Source organism: Passer domesticus, chromosome 6 (assembly GCF_036417665.1).
Source record: "Passer domesticus isolate bPasDom1 chromosome 6, bPasDom1.hap1, whole genome shotgun sequence".
NCBI classification, from domain to species: Eukaryota; Metazoa; Chordata; class Aves; order Passeriformes; family Passeridae; genus Passer; species Passer domesticus.
Window position 1 is genome coordinate 50,122,876 of NC_087479.1, and position 14,098 is coordinate 50,136,973.

At 35.5% G+C, this 14,098-nt stretch overlaps 1 long non-coding RNA gene across 2 annotated transcripts in view; it reads right to left on the bottom strand.

Annotated features, from left to right (window-relative positions):
• Positions 1-609: 609 nt before the first annotated feature.
• The window catches only part of LOC135303497 (uncharacterized), a 171,359-nt gene continuing 157,870 nt past the window's right edge, over positions 610-14,098 (bottom strand). The window contains exons 9-14 of one of the 2 annotated variants that reach the window (XR_010364973.1): positions 10,117-10,180; positions 9,591-9,648; positions 8,726-9,160; positions 7,161-7,247; positions 1,701-1,738; positions 610-1,448 (exon numbers count right to left, since the gene is read on the bottom strand). This is a non-coding gene — a long non-coding RNA (uncharacterized LOC135303497). The remainder of the gene's footprint in view (positions 1,449-1,700; positions 1,739-7,160; positions 7,248-8,725; positions 9,161-9,590; positions 9,649-10,116; positions 10,181-14,098) is intronic. The other variant, XR_010364974.1, reaches the window with a different exon arrangement.

A 14,098-nucleotide genomic window follows, 5' to 3' on the forward strand; every position in this document is an offset into this window, starting at 1 on the left:
ACATTACCCAAAGCTCTGATGGCTCCCATATTTAGACATATCGGTTTCTGTTCTTAGTGCAGCATCCTGATCCTTCCCATGAATTTCTAGGTGGGAGCCCAGTGGGTCAGTGCCAGGAAGCACGCTGATGCTTGTTCACCGGAATCCAGAGTGCTGGCGAACACTGCGCTGAAACTCTACTTAAGGGTCTCAAGTGTATTTCAGCACACTCAGGGTATTAGAGCTTTATATCATTTGAAAGAATCCTTTATTTTTAGTGCTAAATCAACAAAGCTGTTAGTGTCATTTTCAGTCAGACTGTCATCTACTGGGAATTCAAAATTACACTCAGCTGCAAACTATTGACACTCCTCTTAACAAAAAAATGTTTTTAATAAATCTTTACATTAGCCTATGAGATAAAAAAATCTTTACCATGAAATATACAAGTGTATAAGTGTTTTATGAAAGTTTTATTAACTTTACAAAAGAAGAATTGGCAGTGAACCATGAACATCCTGTACTCCTAACACGTGGTTATAAATTACATGTTCTTTCCAATAACATCTGAAAAAGAGACTGTAATTTAAATTTCAAAACCACTTGGCATACCTACTATATAGTGCTGACATGAAGTAAAGGGAGGATCTGGAGAGACTCAAACAAAGAGTGAAAATATAAAGACATCCTTAGCTAAAAAGCTGCTGATGAATACAATTCCTTTCCAGCTGGACAGGGATCAAGTACTTGCTTGTCATATCATTCAATGCACTGTTCAATCAGGGATTCTTCCTTTCAACAGAAAGAAAACTTAAGTGCTGCTAATCATCCCTTGTAGAACTTTATCTTGCAGATACCTTCTTTATGTCAGGATTTCTCAATGACCATTGCCAACAGTAGAAGGATCAAAGTTGTTATTAAACAAAAATGCCTTCACTGATGGGGGAAAGCTATCTTCTGTCCTCACACACAAGATTTTCAGCTACTAGCAGCTTAATGATATTTGGTGTGAAGTAAAGAAAAATCCACATGAAGACTCTGAAGAAAATCTGTAGAAAACATTTTACTTCCCATTTCTAGATGATGATGACTGCTCAATATAACCTATTTATTCTGATTTCCTGTGGGAAGATATATGCCACTTCATCCATTTAAGGATGTACTTTAAAATGATAACACATTCAAACCTGACTTTTTTGAATAGACCTACAGTTTTCTGTGCCACATAGCAAACCATACTCTCATATGGTATGGCATTTTTAAGTCCTAGAAATGTCTTTAATAACAGACAATGCATATGCTGACAGGAAATGTAAATTTTTTGCAAGCAGACTGGATAAGTAATTTCATGCAACTCATCCTCACAGTGCTGTCTGGATAAAACTGGTTTTTCTGCCTCCCAGCAGTACGTGGAAAGCCAGAGAGAAGCTTGCTGCCAGTTGGTTTAGTGGCTTGAATGGAACACAAGCCTGGAGAGAGAAAGCCAAGCCGCAAATAATCATGCAACATCAAGATTCCTTAAGACCAGTCCTTAGCACAAAGCAAACACAAGAGCACCCCTGAGAAGATCAAGAGAGAAATTTAAAAGCCCAAACAAAAAATATTAAATAAGTCTAAGATTAAACCCACACCCCCCCACCCCCCCGGCCGCTGCTGGCATGCAGCTCTTTTGACAAAAAACAAGTAGCAAGATCACCAAGATTTTCTAACAGCATACTCACTAATTCTGCTGAAATACTGGTCATTTCCAGTTGTAGATCTATTTTTGTTAGAGAACGGTAAAAACAATGAGAAAAAGGACTTCATTTAGAAAATTGTAAACAGATTGGGCAGGTAACTCTAACTTACTCCAGCCCCTACAGTGATGTAATATGCTCTTAGAACCATGAAACATCCAGTTTGACTTGTGAGAAAGCACCAGAAGACAGGACAAGTTCATGGGATAGTTTGGATCAGGTAGAAAAACAAATTACAGAAGGAAAATTAGTACTACCTCTGAAGAGTGTGTTGGGAAAAGTGATCAACATGTAGTAAAACCAGTGCACCTTGCTATGGTGCATCAGAAACATGTTGGAAGCTAAAACAAAATTCTGTTCATAGCAAAGATTCACAACATCGAGTCAGCAGCTACAGAAAAAGCCTGTATAGCAACTGAAAATACAGATAATTTTTTTCAAAGTCTATGTATGTCACAGACCTGATGTTTTGAGTCCTGCAAATAACTGATGTTTATATCTATCACTTATTTTGAAGAAGAAAAAGAATAGCTCGATTTCAAACCATAGTTTTACAAATGTGTGTTAATCAAGGAGTTGAGGAAAACAGAATTTTGGTCATTAGTATTTTGTTCAACATGAGGATTGAAGCAGTTTGCCAAAGCTATCAAGATGGCAGATTTTTATTTGTGGAAATATGCTTGGGAAAGTGGGCTCCTCTCAGATCACTCACATTAAAACATGGCTTAGAAGACAAATATCAAGAAGATGTGATTCACAAAAAATTATCCAGTAACAGAAACAGTTTCTCTGATGCCTTAACAGAATTATGGGGCCAACAGATATAAACTGGATGTTAATGCTATTTTGATACACTACAGTGACATGAATTGGAACAATAACAGTGAAATAAAATATGCAGATATTACTCAACCAAAATACTTTGCAATTCTGGAACACTTCAAAATCCTAGATAAAGAAGAAAAGTGTTGGAATTTCCTCAGAATGCAGTCCCTTTACCTTGCTGGTTGCAGTAGTGCTGCATTTTCCACCACAGCACTCGGTCATTTTGCTTCATAAGTATTGTTTTTTCTAGAACACATATGTTTCTCTGTTGATCATTCATTGCAAGCTTAATTTTGGATTACTGTTAGAATAACATATGTTGGCAATGTGAGAACACCCTTTCATGCAGCACTTGAACAATGATGTAGGATTTTAAAAAAGGTTTTCTAATTTATTTAATTTATATTAAAATTGGGAAATCTCAAAAATTGAAAAAGAGTGATATTTCTTCATTTCCTGAAAAGATCAGTCCTATATTTTTCTCATTTCCAATATATCCAATTAATTTGCTATTTTCTTATATAGTCTTCATGTCTGAGGACCTGGTTTGACAGTGCAAAGCTGATGGGAACAATGCCAACTGAAATAGTTCCTGGGCACCATTTTTATACAACCATCCCACTTCTGAGCTGAGGTGCTAAAACCCTTTTTGGAACTACTCTGAGGTAGATCAGGGAATTGATCTAGGTTACAAAAAGAAGAAAAAACAAAAGGCTGAGGTAATTGAGAAGAAAGATGAACGACTTAAGCTGAAAGATTGAGTCAGGGCTCTGCTATGAGTACCATTGTGCTTTTTGCCTTTTAAAATCTGCCAGGAGCTGCATTGAAACAATCAACATGGCCACACTGGTGAATGTGTCCAGCCTCCATCAGAGAGATTCCATACTTAGTCTCTGCTAGGCTGTAAGGGGACAGTTTTTAATTGCTTTAAAATGACAGAATATGTCGAGCTTAATTTTATTATTGTGGTGTTTAATATTTTATTTAGTCTTTGTTCATTGATGAGAGAAACAGAAAAATGTTAAATACATAAATAAAATGGAGGGAAGAATAACAATAGTCCAAAACTTGAAGTCTTTGCAACAAAAGGATTTGGATGCTAGGAAAATATCTGCCCTTGATTGAAGACCTTGGAACCTTCGACCAAATAAATGAATTTTTTCCAGTTCTGAATAAGTGATGCTTGCAACAAAGTAGAACTTGCCCTTCTATGAAATGTGTTAAAGGAAAATATCATGCATATAGTGAGAATGTTGGATTTCAAGGGCATGATGTTAATCATAGCAGATCACAGTGCTATGGCAGAGACAAAAATAAAAGCAGCAAAGACAAGGAGAAACATGTACCACGATTTAAAATAGAACTCCCACGCTTACAGCAGGATGAGATTGATGTATTAGACACAAAGAACTTCTGGCAAGTGACCTCTAACACTTATTATATAAAACACTGTACAAAGACTGCTGGCAAATGAAGTTATTTCATATGAAAATCGGTCCCTTTTTAAAAACCTGTGTCAGAATGACTATCTTTAACAATAGCTCAGAAACAGTAATGATAATGTCAACAAGTTACAAGTAGGAAAGGAAAAGCAGAGAAGCATTACCCATGACTTAGCAGCCTGACTAATCATTCTAGAACTGAAAAAGAGCAATAATGAAAAATAAATTATTGTAATATCTTTATTAATTTCTAATTTAGGTTCATTTTGGAAGATATAGACTATAACTACTTCTGCAAGTGATAAATTTATTCTGTGCTTGGTCACATGAAGCTTGTCTTGCAAAACAAAACAAAGATATAATAAAACTTATTATCATTTTTTAAAAAAATTATATGGAAAGTTTAGGGTCAAAAAATGGAAACACTACAAAGTCTCTATGACCTTTGGTTTCAAATTCCTTATCTTCACACCTGAAAACAGAACAGCTTCTTTTTGCTATTATGCCAGGAAAAAAAAAAAAGTAAATGACAATGGTTTAGTAGTTCAACATATGAAAAAGGGTTATTACGAAGTTTAGAAGATGAGCCAGACATTTTTTTCCTCTGAAAAGTAGTCCTGTCAGCATATCAGATTTATAACTACTTCCTTCCTTAGCCATAGATATTTCACAAATGAAGAGAAAGAATAAAAATTATCTGAGACACCAAGAATCCTTTTCTAGTCTTGACCAGATTATTTAAGATGGCTGCAAATCTGAAAGAGAACAAAACATGGCACAGAATATCCATGGATACAGAAAACAAAGAGGATTTACGGTACCACGAGTCAGCTTCCTAACAACAGCTAAAAAATATTTTTAAGCAATAGCTAAGACTCTTGGTTGAAAATTCCTCCTCACTCAAACTCACAGCAATATTGTTACCATATCTTGATGGAACTCTTCTAGGTGAGATTCTTTCTGATCTCCTATTTTTGGAATCATTTCTTTGTATCTCCCTTCAGAAGAAATGTATCCTGGACTTCACCATACAAATAGCAGCATCCATGCACTAAAAAAATAATTTTCTTCTAAAATTAAAAAAAATGGATTCTAATAGAATAAGTATTTTGGATTTGAAAATTTTACAACTATGGCCATTTGCCAAGTTTTAACAAGGTACTGACTTGTGGAAAATCATTGTTTCCAAATCTTTCAAGGGAAGATGAAAAATAACTTGGTAGTTTAAAAGTTGGCAACATCAGTGCTCCAAAAGGAAAGCAGGTAATAAGGAGGGGGGAAAAAAACACCTACAGCCGTTCTACGTGGCCCGACAGAGCTTCAGCATAAAAATGCAATCCAATATTCTGGAAACTGTTCACAATTGTTCTGCAAGAAAGTTAATGATGCTTTCCTAAACCCCTGCCTTCTCTCTCAGTCTAAGATGACAGTAGAGCTCATAGCAATTCCTTGTAGGAAGCTGCTTAGCACATCATGTATCAGTGAATACTTTATTGCCTTCTGTGATATTACTGATACAAGAGCCTGTCCTCTTTCCATCCGCTTCTTATCACTAAATAGGAAAATTGTAATAAAAAATATTACCTATCTTCCTAAAGGATTCAGATTTGAACATCTAAAAGCTGAATAAAAAATATATTAAGAGTTTTTTTATCATAGCTACTCAAGACACTGTGCCCAAAGACTTTAGGACCCCTTTCATATTTCCCTTTGCCTGTCCATAAAGTGCTGAGTGACCTATTTGAGGACATTACAATAGTAACAAATGCCACCAGCCAATAGTAACAGCATCACCAGACAAGGCTGTACTACCAGAGTAAATCACAGAACTGAACATTTGTCACTTCTGACCATTTCAGCGTGAAATAATCAAAGTTATTTTCAGAAGTTCAGTTTTTCTTCCAAGGTACTTTTTATTTATGATGACCAAGTTATACACAAACATTTCTGACATCTATTAACCATCTGACATCTATTAAATACTTTCAAACAAACATTAGATTTGATAAAGTTTTGGATAAGCAAGACTTTTTTTAGAAAAATTAATGAGAATAGTTTTTCATTTAGAATAGAGAACAATAATACAGCAATTGAAACCTCCTCTGAACATTCAACTGTTTCTAGCTTTCTTTTGTCTAATTTACAATTTGTCAAAACAGCTTCTTTTACTACTTTTGTTGTCCATGTCTCTCCAGCTGTACCTAGCAAGATTAGTGCTCCTCACAAACTTCAAAATTCATTGCAGCTGTCAGGTTATTTCTTCCTTATTCTATCCATGTTTATATATTTTCTGGAAAGATACTACTTTCCAGAACATGAGTATTTGATATTATTTACTTTTTATAACCTTCTAGCTCACCCTTATTTTTTCTGTTTACTTAAATCTCCCTGCCTATTCTTTCATTAGTATCTCTTCACTTGTGAAAGAGGACATTAATTCCAGAGCTTTGTAAATATGTTTTTATTTACACTATGGGAATGCACAGATCCTAGACACCTGTCATGTAAAAGGAACAGCATATTTCAGCAATAAAGGAAAACACTCACATAATTCCAACCTTTTTCCTTGCAGAAGAAGACAAAGGCAATGAGGAAATGAGGTAAAAAAAACCTACCAACCTAGACAAAACGTAACTGTGACTGATATAGCTGACTTCAAAAGTGCAGTGAGGATATTTTAAAGCATTACAAAATATTCTGGAAGTGTATAGGTAGTTGAGAATGTTAGTGAGAACGCTGTAATCTTGGAATAAAATTCTGTTCTCCCACATTCTGACTGGAGTAATTTTATCTCAGATGTGTTTTGCATAAGATGTGGAGTATGTTTTAATCAGTGAAGTATTTTTTGTGGGTTCTTTTTAACATCATAGAAAACAAAATGCAAAAATTAAACATTCACTACAGTAAAACAACTGGAAATATCTATGACTATCAGTTCCCCTTCTCCTTAAATTCAGTTACCTTAACAACTTTATGCCATTTAATCAAGAACATCACACAACTACTTAATTTTATTCTAGATCGCATTAATGCAGTTGATTTTGCCGTCGCCTTAATTTATGAGTCATTTTAACCACATCAGCAGACCCATGCTGTGAATCACAATTTGTAACCTTTATTCTGGTTCCAGTTACAAACAGCAGAAAAACAGCCAGTAGCTTTCATATGAGTTACTTACCAGTAGAGTGGAACTTCCATTTTTGGAGAAAAAATGTCCAGTTAGGAAAACATTTCTCCCAAGGAGAAATATTTGCTATTAAAAGGCCTGGAATAGAAACAAAAATGTTTCATCCTGCTTCCCACTATTATCTGGATACCAACTAAGTTCAGAGCCTAGATAACACTGCCTATGATTTAAGTTAGGGGAAATTAATGTTCTTCCTCTTGTTTATGTCTCCTGCTACCACAACACTGTTCTGCTCTTGACAGTGTCAGAAGAGGCAAATATGCAGGGCAAGATGTGTCCAAAATCCAGCCATTACTACTGGAAGAACAGGACACAGAGAGGAAGAAGTTTCAAAAATAAACAGAGAGAACATTGAATCAAAGCTAAAGGGAATTTTATGTAAGATGTGGTCAATAATTAGCATTTGCAGCTGCATAAGGGGTCTGGTACTAGTAAACATTAATAAAATGACATGTTATGCTTTTATATTAATTTTTCCTTACAAATGTCTGTTCTTTTTTCAAAATATGATTGCAAAGTTTTAGGTGCTTTTGATTAAACATTTTCTCAATATGCATAAAATAATCCCTCTATTTTATTTTTAATTTCAATATACAAATGCAATATATATCTGCATGTGGTCAAATTTTGACAATGTATCATTTCAACAAAATCACAAGTTTGAATACAACTGATCAAGAATGAGTATTTACTGAAGATGAACTTTGAGTAGAATGATTCAGCAAGGTAAAACTGAAAAAGCAAATCAATAACTTCTAAAAATATAAGAGACATTTTAAAATAAAAATACACCAAGTTTAGATATGCAAACATACCAGCATGAAAAATGTTTTATGCATTCAGTAGGGCGAAATTTACACTTTGTTTGTGAGAAATTATATTTATAATTTAAAACCACTTGCCTGAAAACCTCAAGGAATATTGCCAGTTCAGTAGAATGGCCACTCTTACCAATCTGCATCCACCAAATGCCGCTTTTTCTCCTTTTTGTGCAAAAGGAAAAAGTTTTCATTTCCTTTTACTAACTTGCTAATGGATAACCCTAACAAGGCAGAGTTACATGGTTAGGAAAGATCAATGGAGGTGTACAAATATAATATTTTTCCCATGTTTTTATGATGACTACAACAGATCCTTGAGCGGAATAGAAAAGGAGAGGATAATATGTAAAACAATTATTGCAGTGAATGATAGAACTTCGCTAATTTATGTAGCAAGAGAACCTCCATATGCTTCTGAGTGTTTGGTAGGAGAAACCTACAGTATATCCTCCTGACAAAAACTCATTACTTCAACAAGTTTAATAGAAATTCTCAAATTCTTCTGGAAGTTTGCTCTAGTGGTCTCTAGGAGAAATGCTCTCCTCAGTTTTCCTCAGCTACAATACAGGACTTTACCAGCTCCATAAAAAGATAAGGCTATTTTTCTGAACACTTTGATTATGATACTTCCTAAGAGAAAAGTAAAAATTTAAAATAAAAATACTGGGGGAGATGAAACTCATTTTCTTTTATTTACCATAACCTGAAACCAGGTCTCCAGGGCTGAAAACTCACCTGCTATTTCCCGCCAATATTTCAATCTCACAAGCAACTCAGTTGAGAAATGCAGACAGGTAAAAGAAGACATAAAAATGCCGAAAGCAAAACCCACACTTTTACTTCTACTGCAAGCTTTAATTCCTATAGATAGGATTTCCAAAGCCTGCTGGCCATGGAAGTTGACAAATGCTGTGTTCTGCAGATGTAGCTGCAGTAACACAGCTGGATATAATGCTCTGTGCATCTGGTGCACAGATGTTTGATTGTGTCCTTGGTAGGTAGCCAGATTTTGAAGGATCCATTTAGTTCTTGGAGTGAAATTGAAAGAACAAGAGAACAGTCCACTGGTAGTAATAATACTCCACATTTCTCTTAACTGCCTTAACCACTCTCCCTTTCCCTATTAAGCTGAGTCATGGTAGTTTTCTATTACCTTTCTGAATGCAGGATCTAGAAGAGAAAAATTAGTTGGAATTGAGCAAGCAAAAAATCAAACCTCCACTTGAAGTTCTTTGCTATCCCAGAACTCTTATTTCAGCCCCTTTTTGGGAAGAACTCCATCCAAACCTCTTCGGAGACAATAGGGGGGAAAAAATTAATGAGCTTTGGAATCAGCCTGAAAAAGTGGGAAATGACTGTTCAACCTGAGCAATTTCAGCGCTGTTATCGCTGCTCAGCTCTGTCAGAAAGAATTTCTCCTTCTTTAAATTACATGCTTACTTTACCCTGCATAAATTACCTACATTTTACCAATGTTTTCTTCAAAATGTTTCAAACTTTGGTTTCATGTTGGTTTTGGCTGCAGATTATCCTTGAGCTTTGCAGTGAGCTGTATGCAGCATTCCAGAAATATGTGTAGGAACTTTACAATATAAGGTACCTGTTTGCTCCTGCTAATAAAATCTCTGATTCTCTTCCCCTCACCAGAAGTGAGGATCCTGTCAAAAGGTAACAAATCAGGAATAAAAACATAGACTTTAGAAAGATATACCTGACTTTCTCGGAGTACGTTTTGTTTTTTGGATCATCCATTTTTCTGCAAGACACCTTTATCCATGTGATTATGTTGCCGCCGCAATAGTAACTACAGTTCAATTATTAAATAATGGCCATGGACAGAATGCTATAATTGTGTGAATGCAGCTTTTAAAAAATACATTTACAGTGATGGAAAATGAGGTGCAAAATCACAACAATGTATTTTTATCAGGAAAAAAGAACCCAAAAAATTATTTAATTGGACTTTTAATTTTTGGCTGAACTGAGATACTTCTCTTTTAGCAAATTTTGTTTCAATAAAATTTAATTTTGGATGAAAAATTATCAGAGGAAACATTTTTAACTAGTTTTATTAATATAACTGATCCCTTAAGCAATACTAGGATCATTAAGAATATAACAATTACCTTGCTGTTACCAAATTCCTTCTAGCTTCTGCCAGCTCCCTGTCTCACACTTCATGGTGTCGACCTAGAAAGACAGTAAAAAAAAAAAAAATCCTATTGAATAAAAAGTGTCAGTGGGAATTCCATGCCTTCATTTCCCATCTTGGAAGCTGTTTCCACTGCTGGGTACTGAGCTACATTAGCTGATAAAAAAGGGAGAAATTTTGTGTTTGGAGCAGTCCAGCTCATGTACCCGACCTGTCCTTTCCTACTTCCTGACCTGTCTGCTGAGACAGAAACCAGAGGGCTGAGTGGGAAGAGCTTTGTTGAGAAATGAAACTCAAGTTAAAAATTGTGACTTGGCACCCAGGCACGTGAGATGTATCATTTTTGAAATTCATTCAGCCCTCAGACTTTAAGAGCAGCTGAAGAACATTGCAGTGGTGGCTTTCATCCATAAATAAAGTTACACATTTAACAGTTGGGAAAGCATGCTAAGCGAATGCTAAACATCCAAGGGGAGAGGGAATTTTTACAGAGGGGGGAATCTTACCTTCCTGAGAACATAAGACTCTGGTCAGAAGCTTAAAATTTATTAGAGTATAATCTAAACCCTGAAGTTTTATATTCTGACAAGAACTCTTCTCCTTTTAAAATAAAATCGATAAAAAAATTCAATTTTTCCTTCTCTGAAGTTCCATGCTTAGATTGCATCATTCAAACATGTCCAAACCAAGAAATAAAACAGATAAATCTGAGTGATGACAAGAAAGCAGCAGTGGCACAACAGCAACTTAAACGTTGCCCAAATTTTTCTCAACAAATTTGCAATGCTGGAAACTGAAATGTTTTAGATATTTCCCATTTATTTATTTCTGAGAGTGAGATCTGGTCCCATTGAAGCCAATTTGAAACACAGCATTGTTTTAACTTGAAAAAAATTCTCTGCATTAGAAATATAATTCAGTCTGCTCATGGCATAAAATTCCAGAAATTTTAGATATGTTTAGGTTAAGCAAATATATTACCTTCCAAAAATTAAAAAAAGTCCCATGAGTGAGTGAAAAGTAGGAAAATGGAAGCTGGGAGAATCTTTCCTTTTTTGCTCCCCTCATTTCTTACTTTTCTCCTGAATTCTTATTCAAAAGAACAAACTAAAAATAGACATAGATGCATAAAATTTGAAAGTTCTGTAGAATCAGAGGGTCACTAAGGTTGTCTACAGGACAGATTAAAGCAGTTTCCATACTATATAAGGGTAAAAATAATTTCTCAGTTTGAAAAAGGCACGAGAAAAGTTTATAGAAACAGGAATTAAGAGGAGAAAGTGAAGAAGAAACAGTTTACTTCTCTTTGAAAAAATACAGGAACAAGGGAACAGCCCAGAAAATAACCAAGTGGGAGATTTAAAATAAATCAGGGTACATTTCCATGGAGCACATTACCACGCTGCAAACCTCAGTGCCACGGGATGTCATGGAGGTCACACAGATAAAAAAAGATTGGACAAGTTCATGGAGGATAATTTCACTGATAAACCCGGCAGGAATTCTGGAGCAGGGTATCTGCTTGCTGCAGCTGGGATGCTGTAACAACAAAAGGATCACTCCACAGTCATCCTTTACCAAAAATATTTTGTAGGTGTCTACTACTAGCCCTGCTTAGAGACTTAGAAATGGTTGCCCAGCCATGAACCTAATCTCTTAAACCAGCAGATTATGGGCATATTTGTAATTATTGCTGTTTCCTCAAATAGATGAGAAACCAGCCTCCCTTTTTAGCCATAGCAAATTAATACAAGGATGACAATCCAAAATGAAAGGAGATGCCACTTGGAGTATTTATTCCATTTATATGCATACATCTATAGAGCACAACATATATAAAACTTTAAGTAAGTTTTTCTCCCTCCAAAATCTGTTCAATTACACTAAAATGAGAAACAGCACGCTCCTCTTTTGAGCCTTTGGAGTCTCCAAATCATTTGAGAGCTGTTCTTTTAAAGATATGGGAAACCTACCAAAATACCAGATGTTTAATCAATACTCTTAACATTTTGGAAGTCTAGAGTGTGGAAAGGAAATGTCAATTGAATCGCTCTGGAAAATCAGATCTTTTGATTTTCACAGTCTGCAATGCACAATATTGACAGTGAGAAAAAGTTGGCTTCTTTTTCAAAAATACAAATCTGTGAGCAAAACTTTTGCCATCTCCATTCCATAAATATATTTGCTTAAAAAAACCCAACACCATAAACAAACAAGATCTTGTGGAGTTTCTTTGGAGATTTTGCCTGCCTTATGAAATGTAAAATACTCCATCTTATTTCCTAGGTGGACACTTGCTTAGAAAGGAATGTATTTTCAACTTCTGAAGGTTTACAAACTTAACATTTCAGAATTATATATCTTTACAGAAATGAAATAATATATGTACAGAACTACATTCTATACAAAATAGAATTCATGGCAGCTAATTATATATATAGATATATGTATACATGCATATATATTAAAATATTTTTAATTAAGCTCAAGAAATCTCATTCTGTGTTAATGCATAAACCAGATATTTTAATACCTTTTTTTTGTTTAGTTAATACTAAACAGCAGACTCATTTAATCATTATCATTGCAAATTTTTATGTTGAAGATGAGGATTCTATTATACAGATTTTATTTTTAATTAAAAATGCTTTTTTAAAATATTTTTTTCTTATTTATAATGGACTTTTACAGCAGGACATCCTCTTCTGCTAACTAATAGATGCCAAATGGCAGTTTCTGACTTCAAATAGGTCAGAACATGTTTTTTGCTGCATGAAAAAGTCTCTTTTGGGTGTGCTTTTTTCAGAAACATCTCTACATCAAGAATTTAATTCCAATACTTCTCCACTTTGTAAAAAACAAGCTCTATCATGAGCATATGTATTCTTCCATTTAATACAGAAGCATCATTACTTCAGTCATTTGATATTTTCTTCTTCCATTGATAGCATGCCAAATGATATCATGCTAGATTTGCATGAAACACTAGAAATATCTTTGTAAGATCTACATTTAATCAGTATGGGAAGGAGAAAATATATTCTTATTCAACACATCAAACAAATGGCCAGAAACTGAGGTAGAAATGAAGAAAACAGGTTCAGTCATTTTGCTATGCCTTTTTAACTTCTTTGCTAATTTGGTTGACTCATCTTTTCAATGCATAATCACAGTTTGAAGACATCTCCATTATTACCTGAACAGGGTAAAATCTAGCAATGTTGATACTGGGGTTCTTTACTAGCATCCCCTAAATAACCTAGCATCTGTCTCAAATTTTCTGGTTTTATTATAAGCATTTTTGGTAGATTTCCTAGAGGCTAAGAAAAGTTTAACACAAAAAAGTATGACAACTCTTTTATGTTTGTTTAAAAAAAACCAAACCCACCAAAAAACCCAAAAACATTTTCCCCAGTAATTTTAAACTATACTGTGGTTCTTACTATTCATTTGGCTTTTTTTTTTTTCTTTAAGAAACAAACCCTGACACAGTTTGAAAAATCAGCCTAATCTAGGACTAGTGGGATTTCATCCAGAGGGACCTCAATGACCTCAAGATATGGGCCCATGGGAAACATCATGAGGTTTAAGAGGAGCAAGTGCTGGGGTTGCAGCTGGGTCAGGACAGCCCCTGGTACCAGCACAGGCTGGGGATGAGCAGATCCAGAGCAGCCCTGCCCAGAAGGACTTGGGGTGCTGTGGGTGAGAGGCTGGACATGCCCCAGCCATGGCACTCCCAGCCCAGAGAGCCAAACGTGCCCTGGGCTGCACCAGAGCCCCGTGGGCAGCAGGGCAGGGAGGGGATTCTGCCCCTCTGCTCTGCTCAGAGCCCACCTGCAGCTGCATCAGCTCTGGGGCCCAGCACAGGAAGGACAGGGACCTGCTGGGTGAGTCCAGAGGAGGCCACCAAGATGATCACAGGGATGGGGCACCTACAGGGAAAGGCTGAGAAATTT